Here is a 4,706-nt window from a genome sequence, read left to right as displayed (position 1 = left end):
CCAGTTCCACCAAGAAATGTCAGAATGATTATCTTGCCAAGGAAAAATCTTCAGTCAACAATGATCACCGCTGAAAAAGTCAAGAGATTTTGACCAGGTGCAGGAGACATGGATAAATCTCTTTCTTTATTTATAAAATTCAATAAGTGAAAAAGGATTCTCTTTCACTTGCATCATCCACTACTACTAAATCTATTTTCCTGGAAGATTCCCACTCTGTCTCACTAAGAAAAGAAATAGAAACACATACCCAGAGGCCAAGTCCTGGAGTTTTTGCATAGAACTGCCATATGTTGTCATTATTTAGTCACTTCAGTCATTTCTGACTCTTCATGACCCATTTAGGGTTTTCTTGGCAAAGAAGCTAGAGGGTTTGACATTTCCTTCTTCCATTTTTTTTTTTGATGAAGCAATTGGGATTAAGTGACTTGCCCAGGGTCACACAGCTAGTAAGTGTCAAAGGTCTGAAGCCGGATTTGAACTCAGGTCCTCCTGAATCCAGGTCCTGTGCTCTATCCACTGCACCACCTAGCTGCCCCCTCTTCCATTCATTTTACAGATGAGCAAACTGAGGTAAACAAGGTTAATTGACTTGCTCACACATCGAGCAAGTATCTGAGGTCAGATTTGAAATCAGGTCTCCCTACTCCATGCCCAGCACTCTACCCAGTGTGCTACCTCACTGCCCCAGAATTACCTTATATATAAAGAAACAAAAAAGTGAAGTCATGAAAAGGCATGTCATCTAGGAGTTAATGCATATCTGAGCACTGAAGATAATAATTCAGTGCTAATTTTTTACATGTAATTGTGAAATATTGAATGAAATAAATTTTTTAAATATTTTTAAATGTTGATCCAGAGGTAATGAGAAAAGAAATGTAGCTCAGTAGTAAGATCATTAATCAAATCTTCCCATGTATTGATTATTTACTGGAAATGCTTGGGGAATTCCCATATCACTTTAAGGAAAAATGGAATAAATTCTTGGCAGGAGAGAATGACCAGAATTATGGGATCCAGAAAATAGGAGACCTCTTGGTACAACCATTTTCAGATGATAATAGAGAAAGAATGAAAGAACAATTTGAGGGACAGCTAGGTGGTGAAGTGGATAGAGCACTAGCTTTGGAATCAGGAGGATCTGAGTTCAAATCCGACCTCAGACACCAGACACTTACTACCTTGTGACTCTGGGCAAGTCACTTAAGCCCAATTGCCTCCCCTCCCCCCCAAAAAAGAAAGCTATGATCTATTTTGTTGTGGTCACAATAAAGCTGTCATTTGCTAGAAGGAACAGCTCCAATAAGACACACAAAAAAATCCAAAACATGATAAAGAAAATGAGCAACTTCTCCATTGTGAAACCTTGGTGTTCAGGACTGTATTCTTCTAGTGACTTGGCACATAACTTAGCACCCTGTGCTGGGGGGCACATTATTCAGAATACTGAAGTTGCTACTGAAGATTATGAAGGACTGACCCAGGCTCCTGGACTAATATAAGACATCATCATGCAAGTTGATTCTGAAGTAAACAAGTGTGAGAAGGGATAGCATCAGAAAGATATTTTTTGACAAGATGCATCTCAAGTCCTCCAACAAGCTCAAAATTGGATGGATTTTCCCAAAGGAGTAAATGCTACACAGGCTGCTCCATCTTGATGGAGTGCTGTGCTTGGAAACTTCATCAGGGCATCTGAAAGACGTTCTTGATGTCCTGTTGACTGATGCACTTTTGCTGCTATAAGAAAAAGACCTAAAATATGTCTTTGCATCTGTGGACTAAAGCTTCCCATTATTTCATTACAAAAATCAATTGTAAGAGAAGTAGCAAATGAAGAAAAAGCAATGTTTCTGATTAGTACCTCCTGAAAGGACCAGAAATGTATGCATACATATTTGAAATGTTTGTATTTATGCCTCCTCTAAAGAATAGAGAAATTTGTGGATGACTCAGATCCCCAAAGGTGTGGAAAGTTGTCTTGATGGGAATGAAGAGACATTCAATAAGGCCAAAGAAGAAAGAAAAAATGGTTAGGGCCCAAGCTATAAAATAAGAAGAATTCCATGAGCTTTTAATAAAGAAAGATGAGCTAATTACTCAAAGCTTTGATGAGAAAAAACAGATTTATTTGGAAATTTATGAGATAAACAGTTTTGAAGATCTTCTTTCAAGTTCCTGGCCTAGGTTCTTTTTCCAAGAAGGGAACCTTCAGAGAACCTACAAAATGAGATGATTCTGAAGTTAGCAATGACTCAAACTATGCATAACCCGAACCTAATCTGAAAACATTTAGGCAGTGTCAGCTGAGGAGGTGAAGATGGTGGTGGTGGTGAAGGTGATCTCTTATTACCAGAGAACAGAGACCTTAGTAGGCAATGACAGTCATACTTATCCAAACAAAAGACTCTTTCTGTCTGTTTTTAAGATGCTAATTTTAAGAAAAAGATCTGTAATAGCACCTGGTTCAAAAGCCTGAGAGGTCCACTCATGGCCTGGTGACCTTTCAGGAGATTGTAAAGAAGGACCACAGACAATTAAGGTAAGACAAGGGGGATTGGAACAACATTTTGTCAGGCATCATGGAATATGAATTTGTAAAGAAATACAGATGCTATAACAGTGTCTTCAGATGCAGTTGCTCAACAGGACAGCTACACTGAAAAGCAAAGAACCGTGAGGCAGATAATTGACTCATGGATAGAGTTCTAAGCCTGGAGTCACAAAGACCTAAGTTCAAATCTGACCTCAGATATTTACTAGCTATGTGACCCTGGGCAAGTCACTTAACTTCTATTTTCCTTAATCCACTGGAGAAGGAAATGGCAAACCACTCCAGTATCTTTGCCAAGAAAACTTTATGGACAGTATGGTCCACGGAGACATGAAGACTCAGACACAAAGGAATGACTAAACAGCAACAACATGATCCCAGACTGAGAAAAGCAATATAGACTGCAATGAACACAGGGAAATTTCCTATTAGAACAGGTGAAACAATGTAACTTTGACAAAGAGAGAGGAGAACTAAGCCATGTACAGAAACTTCAGAACCAGCTCAAGTCAGAACAGCAACACTGGGAGCCCAAGTGGGATACACTGAAGTCAGAGTGCAAAAATGAGTCCCATCAGTTTAGCCAATGGCTGAATCAGGATAAAGATGACTTGGACCATGAGGGTGGGGCTATCAGCATAACTTAGAGAGGCTCCAGGAGTCCCAGCAAACAGTAGAAAAAGAAAAGAAACTAATTGAACATCTAAAAAAACTTGAAAAAACAAAATACTGTAGCTATACTATCGACTCCTGAAGGGGGAGAGGTCTAAATCCTGATCACCTCTTTGAATTTCAGTGGAAAAGGCCTAGTAGGGGCTACAAATTTTAGTCCTTGAAAAGTCACCTAAATTGCTTAGAGATTACTTGAATTTCCATGAGTCACATATCCAGTATGTGTCAGAGATGGGATCTTCTTGGCTTCCAGGCTTGCTCTGTCTAATATACCATTCAGCTTCTCATACAATTCCTTAAATTGTAGTAATTTTGTCCCTATACTGATTCTCAGTCTGAGCCAGTAGCCAACACAAGACCAAGCAAATGAGCTAGATACAGGTAGAGACTGAGAGAGGACCACTTTTAGGGAAGCCAACACATCCCACAAACAGCACTGAAAACAGTCTGCCAGCTTTCTGACAGGAGCAGGGGGGTTGTCATAAGACTTCAGAAGCTCAAGTAATCAGGAATCTTAAGCCAGGTCCGAACCATGGACTGTCGAAACAGTAGCTAGGAAAGAACTAACACCCTTAGATAATTATGTATGGGGGAAAAAAGACATAGGGGCAGCTAGGTGGTGCAGTGGATAAAGCACCGGCACTGGATTCAGGAGGACCTAAGTTCAAATCCGGCCTCAAACACTTGACACTTACTAGCTGTGTGACTCTGGGCAAGTCAATTAACTCTCATTGCCCTGCAAAAAAAAGGGGGGATAGCTATGTATTCTTTAGAGCACCAGGAGCCACAGTGTGAGACAGGACCAACTCAGCAAATGGACACCCATGACAAGAAAGCTGGCTATGCAGGAGGCTTTAGACCAGTATGGTCTTCGGTATCCCAGTGGGGCCTGTCAGGGCCACAGTAGGTGACAGAAGCCTCTCCTAATCAGAGATGATATAAGGACAGAGTCTGGCTAAAAGCAGAATTATCTGTGGACCACCAGGAGACTGAGATAGAAATCAAGGATTGCAACAAGAAGGTGGGGCCAAAACTCCAGTCACTCTGTCTAAACCAGAAGCAGATCATAGAGGAGAGAGAACAAAGTAAGATCTAGCCAACTCATCCAAGGAGTCTCAAGGGGTTTGGCCCAAGGACAAAATCCCATACTGATAACTTAGATGGAAAATATCATCAATAGAAGAAAACAACAAACGCGTTGAAGAAATACTATGGGTTAAGAGAAGTCTAAGAGGTAAACCTAGAAGGGTAGAGTAACCCAACAACTGCATAAAGTAAAATGAGGCAAGAAAGATCAATTGTGGTCCCAGTGTGAAGGGCTATAAAAGCTAAATGAAGGAGTTTATTTTTTATTCTGGAAGCAATAAGTGGTCACTGGAGTTTATTAAGTAAGGACATGACATGATCAAATCTGCACTTAAGGAAAATCACTTTAGCAGCAGTAAGGAGAATAGATTGACATGGAGATAGACTTGAG

General features: G+C 40.3%; 1 pseudogene; it reads left to right on the top strand.

Annotated features, from left to right (window-relative positions):
• The first annotated feature begins 867 nt into the window (after positions 1-867).
• On the top strand, positions 868-3,204 carry LOC122750004 (annotated as a pseudogene).
• Positions 3,205-4,706: the final 1,502 nt, after the last annotated feature.

This window comes from Dromiciops gliroides, chromosome 1 (genome assembly GCF_019393635.1).
Source record: "Dromiciops gliroides isolate mDroGli1 chromosome 1, mDroGli1.pri, whole genome shotgun sequence".
In the NCBI taxonomy this organism is placed as follows: Eukaryota; Metazoa; Chordata; class Mammalia; order Microbiotheria; family Microbiotheriidae; genus Dromiciops; species Dromiciops gliroides.
Note: the sequence above shows the minus strand (reverse complement) of the source record. Positions and strands in the feature narration are given on the sequence as shown.